Below are 16,649 nucleotides of genomic sequence, written 5' to 3' on the forward strand. Positions count from 1 at the left end.
GCAAGGGCCCCTCAGCCCAACGCAGCCGGCCCCAGCGCCCTGCGCTGCGCTCCGCTCCGCTCCCGCAGCTCCGGGTGCTGCTGGCCTGCGGGCGGGCGCCTCCTCGTCCAGGGCATCCTGACCTCCTCATCTCGTTGCCCGGCTCGRTTCAGGAGCTTTAGAAATGAAATTTAGTAACCGTAGCGCTCACAATAATTCCCCTCCTTCCTCGCACCCCGGCAGACTGCTCCACATCGCCTCTCTAACCGTGTAAGCTGGCATCACCCTACAGGGATCAGCTGGACAGTGTTAATTTACACCGCCTGCAGAGTTGGTGCTAAGAAATATTATCATTTTCCATGCCGTCACATTCCCGTCTCTCGGAGGATGTTTTTTTTTAGTTGCCTTGAAGGAATCCAGGCTCTGACAACAAAGACTCTGTTCTGGCTGTGCTGCATTTAAATCAGGCTGTTTCACAAATGCCCAGGGCTGGAGAGGAGTCTCCACATTCTGGGTGCAGATGCTCCATTGTGCCTGGAGCCTCCTGGCTAGGTGTCTGGGCTGGATGAGATATCCTGGTGTTATAACAGGACGATCAGAGCTTCCATAGCTAATAACCTCCTAGTGCTTTCAGCGCTGTGCTTGGATGGGGACAGAAGGAAGGACAGACAATAGCCAGCAGAAGCATGTTGGTTGGACACGTGTGCAGTGGAAAGTGTTCTCAAGGGATCTCTCCCTGCAGACATTTCATGTTGATTCCCATTCTCTCAAAACCTTTTTGTTTATTATATGGAGCATTYTGCATATTCCTTTAAGTGCTTTTAACAATAACTTCTTGGAATGCAAGATTCTTTCAAAAAGCTGCTGTGGTCTGTTGCTCTGGCTGCTCAGAATGCTTGACATTTTGTATGTGATTGTGTACAGCTACAGGTAACTTAAATACCTGTGCAAGTGCACAGTATATTTTTCTGGAGTGTATTTTTCCCTGCATACTGGAACATGTGTGTGCCTGACATTATAAGCAGGCTATAGAAAGGGCTCCCCCCTTCCCCCACATACTTTAATTTTAATTTAGTGGTAAGATGCTGCTCTTACTTGTTCCAAAGCTGGTGCTGAAATTACAGTGCCCAGTGTCATGTGAGATGATGGGCTGGTCGTAGTGTCCTCCTGTTTGATGTTGGAATCATGGGAGTTTTTGATCAGGCAGAAGTTCAATGCATGGACCGGTTTGCAGAAGGTATGAAGCTCCTTCTTTAAAGCTGTGGTAACTTAATATCAATTAGACTTCATTTGATTTTTTTTTTAAAACTGTCATTATATCCTATTGTGCTGTAAAGCCTGTGAACTGTTCTGTGGCATCCATCCAGTGCAGTGACTTCACTGTCCAGATGTCTTGTTCCGCATGGCAGTGACCCTTTTCCTGGTGACGTCAAGATTGATTGATATGTTTATTTATTTATTTTGCCTTTAGTGTGTGTGGGCTACAGGCCAAGTTTCTTAGTATGCAAGCAGCATCCTTTCTGCTCTGTCTGCTCCATCCRTAAAAACAAAACATCCCTCAGAGCACTATGTTGGACCTTTATCAAAAGCCAGTTATTTAAGCATGGAATTATGAACTATTTCCCAAAAGGCTAAATGCAATCTGCCTGTTACGGGGAGAGCAAGAGAGGAGAGCAAGAGATCAGACTAGAGAAATAAGCCTACATATTTCAAGAGGGCAACATCAGGAGAATGTGTAAATTGCTATCACCTTAAGCAGAGCAAAAATACAGACATTTTCAGGCTCATGGCAAAAAAGAAATAGAACTCTTCTGATTCTCTCAAAGGGTGCAGATTTTATCCTCCATTGTACCCTTTGCTTCCTTCCAGCTCTTTAATTTGTTCTTGTATTACAGTCACTTGTTTGTAATACAGGAGAATCCTGAGATGCYTATAAAAGACATGCCTTCTTCAATAGTGCATGGCACAGATGCTTACTAACATATCCATAAAACTTTACATCTGTAAAGAACTAAAGAATGTATAAACTAAACTATATATAAAAGTATAAATAAATGTGAGGTGGGAGAAGGTAGCATAAAATCCTTTCTCAGCAGAAACTGAGCAATAGATAGAAGAAACTTGTCTCTTGCCATAGAAAGCATCTGTGGAAGAAGCAAAAACTGAATCCCAATTTCCCATACCAGACCCCTTGCTAAAAGATCACCCTTCCTTTCCTACTGGCACCCAACATTGTACTGAGTCCCTTTGTGCTTCCCAGATAACAGTTATTTGATGTTTTACAATTAGTTTATTTCTCTCAACAGTGAGCCTTGGAGAAAACCAATAGTCTTCTCGTTGTTATACACAGAAGGAGAAAAAGAAAACAAAAAACCRTTGCACAGAAGATCTAAGTAGGCATAAACACATGCTCTATCTGGCATCCTATAATAAGGCTACTAAACTAGTTCAGCAATCAAGTCAAATTACATATCAAAGATCTCCATAACAATGCTTGATGTCCACTTCCATCATTGCTTCCTACTTCATAGGGACCAACTGCTGCAAGTAATATTCTCCTCCCCCCCTTTTTTGGAAGGGGGGGGGCTTTTCATCGCTTAAGTATGTATAGATCTTCAGACTGATAGATAAACCTTATTTCTATTAGGCATCTTGTAGAGACACGTAGAGTCAGTTCCAGTAAACAAATGTAATTACCTTGAAAGACCAGTTTCAGTGTGTTTGAATACAAGCTCCAATAGATGTTGTGGTTTTCATCTCTCTGACGTGTTAAGCCTTCTGTTTACCTAGCAGTAGTATGGGAAATCAAGGAATACATTTCTGATTTGTTCCAGTCAGTCTCAGAAACTAGTGGTCTGGAGTGATGCAAAGTAGGCCTTATTACTATTACCATTGGAGATCTGTAAGGCAACAGCATTAGGTGATTTGTTCTTGCAAAAGGGAAGTTCTTGGGCACTCTGCCAATTCTCAAGGCATACCCCCTACCTTTGCTTGCTCCTTGCTCAATAAAGACTCCCTTGGTACAAAGGGCCAGGTAGTGATGCCTTTACTTATTCTGGGTGCAAATGTACTCTAGGAACAACCTGGAGGGTTAGGGCAGAGCAGGAATAAATAGCAGGGGTGATACTTGGCTATAGTGCTGTGTGGGTTGTACAAAACCCCAAATGCCTCTGTGGTAATTCCCACAAGGGAGGGAGATAAGTGTTAATTTCCCTAACTAACATTTTTATTGCAGTTATTATTGCTGCTATCTCACAGTATTAGTCAGACTTGTGTGAGACCAGGGTTACCTGTTGCAGAACAGACAATGAAGTGAGCCAGGAGGTGTTGTGCTCTCCTAAGCACAATGGYTCATGTGCTTGAGTCTTTCTCATGAGGAGCCCATACGCATACCTATGACTCTTGGGGACAGCATCCCTCCCTATACATCCAGTCCCCAGGCTGCCAAGGAACCTCCATGCTGCTTGGAAAGAAAGGGAGACCTGCAATTAAGATGTAGGCTGCACAAGACCATGTACATGCCAGTTATTGTGCCCAGATCTGAGAGGTGCTATGCTTTAAGTCCCCTKTGCCTTGCAGTGTCTTGGCTGGCTCTACCTCAGTAGTTCAGAAACCAACAGGATCCCTGGAGCAGCACTGTCATCAGGCAGTGACATGGGGGCATATACAGAGATGTGTATTTTGGCAGCGTACAGTACTGTCTGCATGTTATTGCAGTTCTTATTAGGCAAAGAAAAATTTAGTCATGTAATTCTAGCCCCATGCAAGATGCAAGAGGAAAAACTGTCATTTGCTGGTAGTAAAGAAAGGGAGAAAAAAAGGAAAAAAAATAAAGTAGATTTAGAAAATGTTTTCAGTCATACTAGGATGTTTCAAATGGAAAGAGAGAGTTAAAGACAATCAAACTGATCTTGCTAAGTCTGATAACAGACTGAATTATACAAATTTAAAACCAGCATAATCAGTTTTAATGCATTTATGCTGTGTGAACTGATATGAGTGAAGGCCTCCACAGGAAAAGCTTCAGTGCCTTCCATGTGATTTTCAGCCAGTGTCAGCTGACACTGCACACCGTTAACATGCAGTTTGATGTAAACCGAATTTATTAGCTTAGGTTACTTAAAAGCAAATTTAAATTACACACAAAATGACCAAAGAAAGAATCTTCATTCATTTAACTAAACCAGTCTAACAAAAAGAGCACATTTATTGATTTGAAATTGGGTTTTGTTACACAAGGATTCTTACATAAGCAAGATTCCTGATACTATTGCAGTGGCAAGGAGATATGCCTACATAGAAAGCTTCTTTTTGAATCAGAGATTAATGAATACAACTACCATCACTTGCTGGTTTAGTTGCATGGGAGAGAGGATATTATCACAAAAGTGGCATGAAATTATTTGTACCAATCATAATACCTGTCTTTATTTATTTTATTTCTCATCTTTTTGTCATTGCATTTCTAAAGCCACACTCCCTGAAACATGTAAAAGAAAAGGCAGGGCAAAGAAGTCATCATATAGTTGCTTTCTATCACAGTACCAGCTGTGTAGTGCTCTCCCAGTTACAGCAGTCCATATAACCCCAGTGTGGAGGTTTCCAGAAGCAGTAAGACTTGGTTTATTCTCCTGGCTTGCAGCCTCACTTTTTTCCTTTGGTATCATTGTAAGGCAAGCCCAAGTCACTAATAGAGAACCAAATTTGGCTTTTCCTGATGTTATGYTGGGGCACAGTTTATGATGTTGTTCACCCCTAATCAAATAGGGTGGCTCTTCCCTCCTCATGTCATTTGTGGCAGCTCTTGCCTATTGTGCGTTACAGAGATTGCACTTGTGACAACATCACATGAAGGGGTCTCCTCTTTAATTGAGGTTACATTACATTTCAGCTGTTCTTGTGTCGGGTGAATCATATCCACAACCCGTCACAGCAGTACCCTCATATGGTGCAGTTTCATATTTTCTTTCACTGGTGGTAACACAGTAGTTGGAAGGAGAATTTCCATAATCTGAGGTTGCCTGTCATCAAAACTGCCGTGTGAATCCTGAAATACAATAAAAAGCTGCAGCCCTTCAGCCTGCATTAGTATGGGCAGATCTGAAGGGATTTTTTCAGTGTGTGATCAGGGAAAACCATGCTGCTCTCAGAGAACCAACTGACTGAGAACTGAGTTGACTTCTCTGCCTTGGCTTTGTATATGGTGTTTCATACCAAATGTTTGGCAAGTGGCTTCCTTAGTAACTCTGAATTGCAACATGCATAAGCAGGGTATCCCAAAAAAACAAGGATCTGAAGTTAAAATTCCACTGATCTATGCCAGCACTACAGATCAGCAAGGGATAWTTTTTTTGTTGCTGAGATAAAACTGCCTGGATTCAAGAGCTGTGAGTTTGCAATGGGTGATCTTTAACTCTGAAATACAATCTCTCAGGCTGTTCATRGGAGCTATAGCTCGTAAGTTTCATAGTGTAGCACATAGACAAGTGTAATTTTGATATTTCAGAATTTGATGATTGACTTTGTGACCTCTTGTAACATGCTTTGCTATGCAATAGTGTGTACCTTGTAAGAACATAAGCAAGGTTTGAATTGTTACTGGTTTGATGGATCAGCTCATGAGTTGGAATTTAGTTGTTTTTCTTTTCAGTAGCTTTCCTCTCTATTACATCCTTCTGTTGGCTGGGATGTGTGTAGCTACAGAGATGAAAATTCTCTCTTTTGTCAGTGATAGTCTTCTGATATTTTTCTCTCTCCTTGGCCTTTCTTTTGGATGCCATGTAATAAATGTAAGGAGAAAGCTGTTGAATCTGAATGATTTCACAGGAGAAGTTTAGCGAAGTGTAAATTCTTGCGTGCGTAGATTATTGCGTGCTAAGGCTGTGAGTCTGGACTACTTTTCCCTGAAAGCCTTCCAGAGAGCAACAGCAAAAGGAACCACAGGCCTTGTCCTATTGGGATGGTCAAAAGCTGCTGAGAAAGCCAAAGTCAGGGGTTTGCTCGTTGCTAGTTTTCTGACTGTAACAAGGAGAGTATGAGGATTGCAAGTTTGATGACAAAATGTGCTAAAAGGAAAAGGATGGAAGAGTGATAAACCTGTGGTGGAAGAAGGTAGTTAGGCCTAGAAGTAATAGGACTGATGGTGATGATGGATTATTTACGCTGTTGAAATTATTTGTGGAGAGTTAACCATTCCTCCTTAGAGAGTGCCACATGTCTTGRTAATTGTGCTTTGCTTGTTGTCTTGGCATGATACAGTTGCTCTTGATTCCAGTCCTGATCCTCAAAGGACTGCAGCATGGCCAAGTGCACGCACAGAGTAAGAGTTTAGTGAAATGTAATTTGGCATAACCTCATTCATGTGGACTCTAAACAAGGTTCTGTTGAAATAGGTGTTGCTGCACAGCCAATGACTTGCAGTAAGCTGGTGTCTGTTGTCACTCATACTGCTGAAGGAAACTGGAAAGGTACTGCAAAGCCAGTTTGGTGGAGGTAATGGGAAACAGTGGTGTAGGAACCTCATCTGAAGGGGACCCAGGCTCTCTGGTAGCTGGACTGGAGAACGGGGAGTCCAGGGACTCAGGCCACTCTGTGTTGTGCCACTCAGAGATTGTGTGGCTTAGGAAAGTCTATTTGTGTCTCTGTCTCATTTTTCTTAGCTAATTGGGGGAGGGACAGGAGGGAAGGGTCATGCTGTTCATCTGTTTTAAGAGTCTGAAATAATTAACGCTTGTAATGATAAAGCACCTTTAATATGATGCTGTCAGTGTAGAATTATTAATCATTCTTTTCTGGTGATCCCCTAGGTAGGAAAGTATGGTGTTCCCACACAAGGAGGGGAGAACTGAAAGGCAGTGGAGCATCCTCCTACCATACACTAGGGACCTCTCCTGGCCTGTGTGAGAGAAGCCATCTGTTTACCTTCATTTCGTTAAGCCTCTCAGAGGCAGGAAGGCAGTAGAGACTATTGGAGTCCAGCTGATTTGTGTGGCCTCAATGGCATCCTAGGCTGGTCTCTGGCCTGGTCAGGGAGAAGGGATAAAGCAGTGTGGTGGAGAATACTTGGTCTGGAGTAGCTTGGACTTTGTGGTTGATAGCTTTCCCCAGCTAGTCTCCCCTGCACTAGACAGCCTCTGAGATGGGAGTTGGTTGTATATTATCACTGTTACCTGTGATGTAGCCTCTGTTAGCCAAGAGGACTACACAGTTTATCCACAGCCCCAGGGAGATGTGTGCACCTTCTAGGTGGCATGGAGGTGAATTGCGTCCCCACTCTCCAGTGCGCAAGAGCTGGAATGTAAGCTGCCAGCCACCCACTTGTAGGACCTCATAGGACAGAGAGCAGAACTGAGATTTTGTGCAGTTATTCCTGAAGACTGCAAGGAGGATGGAGGCTGATTTTTTGCAACTCTACTGCATCCTTTCCTAGCTTCAGGCCAGACTGGCCCTCGGAGCTGCCCACAACAGCAGCTGTGATGCCCATTGTGGCTGGCCATGTACGAACAATGGAAGAACATCAGGCTCAGTGTTCTGTCCATTGTTGTGTGAGCTGCTAGCAGAAAAGGAAAAGTGTTCCTGTTCCTATCACAACAGATGAGAAGCAGGGGATAGGGTATGCTGGAGATTCTGTGTTCCTCCAGGAGGCTTAGAGAAGAGTCTTTTGGGGCTTAGCCCCAGGTTTCCTTCAGGTACAGGAATTAACCCTAATTTATTTTGCGATGGCTGCAGGAAGATGCTAGGTGGTGGGGAAACTGGTTCTGCCACTAGTTCTGTACATCTGAACAGAGGCTAGGAATGCATGTATCTGCCCTGACACCCTAGGTGAGACAATACTGACATAGATCAAAGAAGCAGTGAGTAAACCACACATTGGTGCAGAAGCTGATTGCTCCTCTGAGCCACTGTTCCCAAAAGGAGAAAATGAGGCAAGATAATTGTCCTTATACAAACCTCTTGGCAAAATGTTCCATTGTTTTCACTCAGTGGGATACATGTTTGGGCTTAGTGGAGAGAGTTTCTTGTTAAAGAGTGCATCTACAGATTATTTTATTTTTGCATGTTGCCATCTGCTTTGGCCTCTCTTTTTGTAATTCCTTTGTAAAGGAATTCAGCTCATAGACTTATTTACAGGAAGAGGGAAAGGACCAGGAAAAAAATATGGAAAGGGAAAATATATTTTCAAGAGTCTATACCAGTCCGTTGGATACAAGATGAACCAAGTGCAGCATGGTACATTTACAGCAAAGAGTGCCCACACACATTATGTCTTGTCTTGCTTCACCTTATCTGCGAATATGTTCCCTGGAGAATTTAACTTGCTTATATGCTAGATCTCTTCTTTAGGGAAGCAGGGAACATTCTGTTGCTCTGATATAGTTAACTATCCCTTAGTTCATTGGGGAATCATACACACATGCTCTCTAACAGTAATCATTCTAGTAGAACTTTTACTGGGTATAGGGTAGCCTATGAGGTGGGGAACAGCTGAAAAACAAAGCAGTATGTTTATTACAGTGGATTAAAGGGAAGATGTCTGAATTCATGGGTGGCACATCCCAGAGTGAAGTGCTCATTCATTCCTTAAATAAGCATAAAGTGGCACAGTCTAAACAGATTATATAATACCAGAGAGTGAGATAATCCCTTCTCTGTGTACCCAGTCTGCTTCATCACACTACAGCGAAGCTTAATGATTATGATACTCTTTATTAAAAGCTATTGCTAATAGAAACAGCATGTGTGTGTGCCATGCATAAGTGCATATGCAGCGGTTCCAGGGGTTAGATGATTCTGTCTATTGATAGTGGAGGGTATATTTTATGAAAATACAATTTAGTTTTTGGCTTACAWGTACATGCACTCTGATCTACAGATATGGTTTTGTCAGCTATGTCTCTGAACATCAGGCTGAAAACAGTATGTAATAGCATACAGAGATTTTACAGATGTAAAATCTCTTTTTACCTATAGTAAAATGTATTTCCACAGGTTTAGAAAGCAACTAAAGGAGATTTATAAGTACTTCTAAGACAAAAAAAAAGTTTGACTATGCAAGTATACATACTTGTGGTCTTTTTATGCCTATACATTTAAAAAGAACACCAGTTTTAATATCAGCATGGTCCTGCTACCTCTGCAGTATTGGAGTAATGCAGGAATCTCCATAATTATTTTGAAGACGTGGTTATCTAAGCTCGACAGGTATTGTTCCTGCTCCATTCTAGCATCAGTGAAACAATGCTGTTTCCCACAGCTCAGTTTCTTTTCAGAATATTACCCCTTTTTCCTCTCTATTAAGCCCACTTTTGGGCAGGAAATATGGATTTGCCTGCCACTGTGACCTCACCCCCATGAAACAGCTGCTATGACAGCACTGAGATAGCAGGAGGCCTCCTTTCCTCTCCGCCACCCTTCCTCACCACTTCCAAGCTTTCCTGGCTTGCACGAGCTAGAGGCTGGTGCTTTGGATGGTGCTCTCAAATTTGCACAGAAAAGCTTATGTTTGTAGAAAGATATTTGCCTGAAGTGTTCAAAGTCTTTAATAAAACCAGTTCTGCCAGACTGAGTTTAGGGATTGGAATAACACAAGCTCTTGCTGTACCCCGACTCATCTGAATTCTGACAACTACAGGACAGTGCCACAGTGATCAAGAAGACCGAGACTCTGTGGAAAACTCCAAGCTGGTATATCATATGCATTGATGGGCTGGGAAAAGGCTTCTTTCAGAACAACTCATACTGTAGCATCTAGCCTTATGGACTTTAACCTTTATGTATGTTCACCACAGTTATTCATAGTTTAACATTACAGCCTACATTAGAGGCCACAGCTAAAGTCCAGACATGTATCATGCAAAGAATTAGTCCTTGCCTCAAAAACACAAAAAAAMCCCCAAAAAACAAACCCAAACAGCTCCCCAAATTCGTAGCCTCCTCCCCCCCTCCCTCCAAGCCCCCATTTTTCATCTTGACTCTATTTATTAGAAAGAAGTTCTTGGGTATGTAGCAGGACAGCGAAGTTCACTGTGTGAGGGTGATGTACCAGCTAAAAGGTATGTAACTATCTATCAGATGGCAATACAGAGCAGATAACGGATCCATAGCTGGTGAAAGTCCCTCTAGCTGTATTGAAAAGAATGCCCTTTTCTGATGGTTAGTGACTGAGACAGTAATCCTTTACATGAGAATTAATCCCCCCATCTTAATTCCCCAGCCTCAGCAACATTCTAACAGTCCTGCTCCCTTCAGAGAACAGTGAGAGGAAGTCAGACCTAGAAAAAAAGGGCCATACCAAACCGTGAAAGTAATAATGAAAACAGGGAGTAAATAGTGTCTAGGCACACAGTAATAATACAGAAAACCCTGCTGTTCTAATTTCCCTCAGCAAGCTTGCCTCTAGACAGCACTGAGATAGAAAGCCATGAACTGTTAAGACCCCTCCCATCCCATTAGGAAAGGATTGTGTTACTCACTGGTATCACTACTCTACTGAGAAAAAAAGCCCRCAGTTGTTTTGTGGTGCTAGGAGGTAGCAGGAAATACTTGGTACTGCTGAGAGGGTGCAAGCAGTCCCCAGGGCAAAGGAAGGGGTAAGGACCCTCCCTTGTCCCCCATGGGTCAGTCAGTGCTTCTGCTGCCAGAGAGGGCAAAACCTTTGCTGTTTTTGGCAGGCAGCAAGACAGGAAAAGCCTCTCAGACAGAGACAAAAGGAGCAGAGAGGTTGGGGAGCTCCACTCCTGAGCCAAGGCCCAGAGGAGAGAGAGAAAAAAAAAGAAACAAGAAGCATTCAGTGCTGAAAGAGATCCCTGCTGGGGGAGGGTGGATCGAGCTAAATTATGGGCTAGAGGAAGTCTCAACAAAAGCTGTTGGAACCCATCCATCTGTTGGTGTACAGATGATGCTGGACTCGCTCAAGGAGAAGACAGCACAGTTTGAAGCAAGATTTTTGATAAATTCATTTTGCTTTTAAAAGAAAGGCAAACAAGTGTCATCAGAGAAGAGGAATGCCTGCATAACGTTTCTATCTTCTGCTCAGGAGAGAATATTCCTGTATTCAGTCATTGGCCTGCAGTTGCCTTATTGCCACTGCAAGTTTCAATACAYGAGACCCAGGAAGTGAAACACTTGCTGATGAGAACACAAGAAATCTCTGCTCTAAAGTCACTTAACAGTCTGAATCAAAGTATGGAGGGAAAAAAAGCATCACTTGTGGAAAATCACAAATGAATACCTGAGAAGTGGTGAGAGTGGAGAGTACTTGGTTATTAGGATGGCTGCTTGTGGGCATGTCTGTCACTGGCCCAGTCTGGCACAAAGCAAGAGACAGAAATTTGTATTCAAAAGGAATCTTCTTCTGCCTGCACCAAACAGTTGAGATGGCAACTACTGTTTCACCCTTGTTCCAAGTTCCTCTGCGTCGTGATGGGTCTCTGGGTATTTTCTTCTCCAGAGCTGTAAGTCCTCTCCAGCATGCTTTTTCTGGGTGACATTCCCAGAACTGAATTGCACTATGTGAAGCTGATAGAGACTTAGAGGGCACTGAGCTGCAAGTGTACAGTTATCTGTGTGGATTTCAGGCACAAGGAATTGTATCTCTTCCTGTACTTTTCTTAGTGCATGTAAGAGATGTGTTATTAAGATTTACTGCACATTGAAGAGAAGGATGAATACCAGAGAGGTTAAATCTTGCACTGCTATCACTTTCCTGTGGAACAAATACTCAGAAGAGAAAGAAAGCTGAAGATCAATTCAGTTTAATAACCTGAAGAATTACTAGCTCTTACCAGAAACAGTGCTATGCTCTGATTGGCAAAAATAACAAAGCTTGATTTCCTATAGGTTTACAGCTTGTGTTTAGATCATCTGGTAACTACCACAGAGCAACTCCCATCCTTAGCTTTTTTCATCATTGGGGCATTTATCATCACTTCTTGCATTGAAGAGCTCTCCAATAGCTAATGAAGGGTGAGGGTGAATGATGCAGAATAACTTCAAAGTGGACACTAACAAGGACCTATTCCTCTGCTCAGCTGCCTCTTTTCCCAGCTTTATAGTACTAATCATCCTTGGGACCCATACCTGTCATATATGGTAGAAACTGGCCAGTTCTACCATATCCTCATCCTCAAAGTCTTCCTCCTCAAAGAACAGAATGTGGTAGCATGACCTTAATGTAGTTTTGAAGCCTTGCTTGAAAGTGGAAATTGGCAAGTTGTGCAACAGAATCTGCCAGATTGGAGTTGGAAGGACTTTTCTTTTTTTTTTGGTGGGAGAGAGGGAAAAGAGCATACTTATCTGTTTTGATACAGCCGTTCAGTCTCATTTGGAACCTACATAAGCTCAGAACTGAGGTATACAATAAGAAACTAAGCTCACTGAGCTGCCATGCCAGCCAGATGTTCTCTTCCGCTGGTTATATCATCAGTTATCCTGCCAATTCATCAGTATTAATGCACATAGGTGGCCCATGAAATGCATGTATGGAGAAGCCAACACTTTAAAGTGCTCAGCTCATGTGTTAGCAGAGAAATGACTTCTAATGAATTGAAGAGGATGAGAACAATGTTGAACARGAAATGCAGAGAGTCCTGGCTGTTCTGGTAAGCAGAGACCCCCCCCACCCTATCCTCAGAGTGGTGTCTTTTTACAGTCAGCTGTCTGATTTACTGTTGATTGGACTGTAAAATACTTGAGAGGTGAATGTTCCTCATGGGTTTTACCAGTAGGCTACATAGACATCTGCATACTGCAGATCTGCAACCACTGAGAGGGCTGTGTAGACCAGAGACACTACCCTAGGGAAGTAGTCTGTTTCAGTATTGTTTCTTGACCAGTCTATCTGTGCTCCCCAAGTCAGTTTTCAAATGGGACTTTCCTTCCCACACAAGCCTTGTCCCACTGAATAGCAGTATAAGATTAAAGGAACTGTGACAGTGTTAGGCTTCCCTTTTCTCTCAAAATTTAAGAAACTGCTCAAATTCTATGGGCAGAAGTAGGAAATCGTTTATTTGCTGCAATTTCTGTTAGAATTCTCCCTCTGCCTCTGCAAACTGTAACAATGAGTGGTGAAAAGTAAGCTGCGCCTTTGTAGGATTTCCTATCTGCTTTATATGTGCATTACAGTCTGCAGGGTTGGAGGCTGAGAGATGCAGATGTTCAAATGTGTTACTGCCTCCTTGAACATTTAGCTGCAGGTTACAAAAGGGAAGCAAGGCAGAAACCTATTATCATGAGATATATTGGATAAGGAAGGAGTGCATTGAAATAGCTAAGGAAAGATTTCATCTTTAACCTATTAAATCCTAGAATAATTTAGATTGAAAGAGACCTCTGCAGGTGATTTAGTCCAATGATCTGCTCAAAACAAACCCAACTAGATCAGGTTGCTTAGGGCCTTCATTCTACAAGAATTTAAACTAGCTCTCATACACTGAGTGGGATACTGTTAAGTAAACTCAATTGCCTGAATTCCAGTAAGAATTCATTTTTACATAACTTGAACATAAATGAGAAACAATACTGAAAAAAGCCTGTAGATACATACATATATATATACATACATATGTATAGTTAGCAGAGTGTATAAAATCTGTATGTGCCATTGCATGCCTGTTGTGAAAAGGTGGCAGTTTTTGCTAAATACTAATGTACTAATTTAAAGTCAACAGAATACCATGCAACAGAAATATAAGCTCTTATTCATCCTGCCTCAAAACTCTGTCTAAACATACACCTCCAGCCTCTTGGTAGAAGAATAAGAACCGTAAACTGACATTTAGCCCATATTTCAAAGAAAGACTGGGGTATTTCTGTAGTCATACATGTGCAAAACATTATGAACACTTTCACCAAAGCTAGAGCTAAGCTAAAGTTAGGCATAGAATCTTTTCACTTATGAGAAGGCATACTGGAAACTCCTTTGGGGTAGTATACCTCCATCTAGTTTCCATTCAAAAATGTTGAKGTAAAACACCAAACACAAAGACAATACATAACAAAAATGAAAATCAAAGGAAGGTTTCAACAACAGAGAGCTCGCATCAGAGCTGCAGTAAAACAATGCAATCATCATTTGCTTGCATATTAGCATGTCAAAGCTAAGCAACAGAGTACACTGATGGATTCGGTGCTACATATTAGGTAATGACACATTACCCTTCTTTAATATCCTGCATTCAAGAACATCAAACAGGTCCACAACTACCACCTAACATTCACACCTTGAGGCAATTAAGATAATTTTTTTTTAATAAATGAAGAAACAGATGATTTAAAAGACAGTTACGCGGTACTTACTCAGTCTGAGTAATACATGTTACTGAGAAATACTGTTTATGTTAGTGGGACTAAATACATTGTCCTCAGTGTGAACACAGATTCTTTACAATTTGCCAAAGGTCATGCAGAGCCACACTCTATTCATCCCAAATTCTTCTTATTGGGCCTGGGAACAACACCTAGAAATCTAGTCTGCAAGCTACCCATTCACCCTAATTACTATACAGGAGAAACCTTCTTAGATCAGGGAGAACATTAAGCTGTAAGAGTTCATGAAAAATTCCCCACTAAGCTCAAAATCAGTTCAGAGACTTCACTTAACCAGAGACAACACTTAATATTAATACTAAGATTTTCACAGAATACTAGGGTAGTCAGAAATGAAATCCTCTTCAAACTGAAACAAGATAATCAGTGAATATTCTGTTGTTTCTTCAGTTACATACAATGTCTACTCTTTAGGAAGAGGCACAGATCAGACACTGAGGTTTCACATTTACTCAAAAGTCATCCTATTTTCAATGCTAGAATGAAGCCATTCTCTGCTACAGTTGCACTGAACGTAGGAATATGTAGAGGGTCATAACTTAGCATACTTAAATGTGATGTTACGATGTTCACTAGATTTTTTTTCCAGGAGTCTCAGAGCAAGAAAACTACAGAGATTTTACAGATAAGTTTAGACTTATAATAAAAGCTCTTAAGTAAGGGTTCAGCTCCAGGTCTCCACTGTGTTTATTTAAAGATAATGTTTATGTCCACCAGCAAGCAAAATCAGTAACTTGGGATGCTGTGGCTATATGTTTTTCAAGTGCAAAACTAAAAAAGTTGCAAGTTGCAGTGAAGGGAACTATCCATACAAGCGCTCTGCCACTTTCCCCAACATCCTCCACTGCTCAGTCAGTGATTTGCATTCATGTACCAGTGTATCTGCATTGGACAGTGGGGAGAGAGATTCACAGTCAGAATGTATATATGTGACACTTAAACTTGATCTATCGTAACCACCAGTGATGCATCTCCATCTGTGGGTTGGCGGTAGCTAGGATCACTCTAAGGTTCAGCAGTTTTGGTAGATGAAGGGAGACTTACCCTGCTGACAAAAGGTTGCACTGAGGTCCAGTGAAGGGGCCTATCGTTTGAGTGATGCTRTACTGAGGTCGTTTCTACAATCATGACTTCCTAATCCACCTAGCCAGATGTTAAGCTTAACACAATTGAGCAATCTGTTCTTCATCTCGTCTTGATGTACTTCCCACATTTGAATTGTCCATCTACTTGGAGGTTATTGTAGCATTCAAAAACTGCACTCAGATCACCTATGATTGCTCTTTTTCTTGCGGAACAGCAAGCCTGTATCACTTCTTCACTGTACTGGCTTGCTCTTAGTAAACTTGCAATCCAAACCCCATCTTGCAGCAAGACAACCCAACAATCTTTAACTATACTCTCCAGTGGAAGTGCTCTTTTAGGAGCAGTAGTACTGCTCCTTTACAGGGAGCACAGAGTTGAGTCTGCTGGCTATTTGCATTTTTTCAACAGGAAAGGAGCTGAGAGATTTCATGACAAGCTCAAATTTTTGAGCAGACATTAGACTCAAAGCAGAAAAAGCATCTTTCAAGGGATATTTTGGAAAAATAAGTGAAAATAAAACAAGGGGGAGAGAGACCAGGACCCTGTATCTCAGAATCATTTCAGTGTCCCTTATGCTGGCAGAGCTTCTGTTGTTTCACGTAAGTTCTTCATTGCAGATAGCTATCTCATGCTCCCAGGATCAAAAAGCATTGTCTCTGCCTTCCACATCTGCATTGCGCTTATAGCCAGCTGTAGACAGACTTTAGTCAAGATTAGAAAAACAGCTTATTTCATTATCCTGGAACAAAAATAGGAGACTCAATAGGAGATGCTAAGAACAGATCTTCTATTGCCATTTTCTCCATTAAGCAATTGGTACAGTTTATCCCAAAGACAGATGCATTTTAATGATGAGCAAAATCCCCTCCCCACTTCTTATCTTGCAAGAGTGAGAGGAAAGGAATTACTATTTACAAAGCAAAATGAGACCGTCAGATAAGGGAACAAAAACAGTTCACTTTTTTTTATTATTATTTTTTTCCTTTTTAAAGTGACTTAAATTTGAGTGGCTTTAAAATTACTTGCTTAATCTGTTTTTACCTAGATTTATCCCACTTATTCAAGACACAGCTTAGATCTCAATTTGAGCCAGCAATTTCCACAGGGAGGAGGTCAGCAGGGCTGCAGGAAATAGAATACTACATGGTTCATTGAAAATGAGGCAAGGGAAAGCACGTATCTCCCTTATAATAGATGCTGGTGATCTGAGAACAAAGTGTCTGCTGTCTGCACAAAAGTAGTTTAGAAGAGCAGGTAAC

General features: G+C 41.7%; 1 protein-coding gene across 1 annotated transcript in view; it reads left to right on the forward strand.

Moving 5' to 3' along the window:
* Window positions 1-16,649, forward strand: part of ACAP3 (ArfGAP with coiled-coil, ankyrin repeat and PH domains 3) — a 105,724-nt gene that overhangs the window by 1,031 nt on the left and 88,044 nt on the right. The window lies entirely within an intron of this gene.

Source organism: Rhea americana, unplaced genomic scaffold (assembly GCF_003343005.1).
Source record: "Rhea americana isolate MKP2758 unplaced genomic scaffold, rheAme1 scaffold_143, whole genome shotgun sequence".
NCBI classification, from domain to species: Eukaryota; Metazoa; Chordata; class Aves; order Rheiformes; family Rheidae; genus Rhea; species Rhea americana.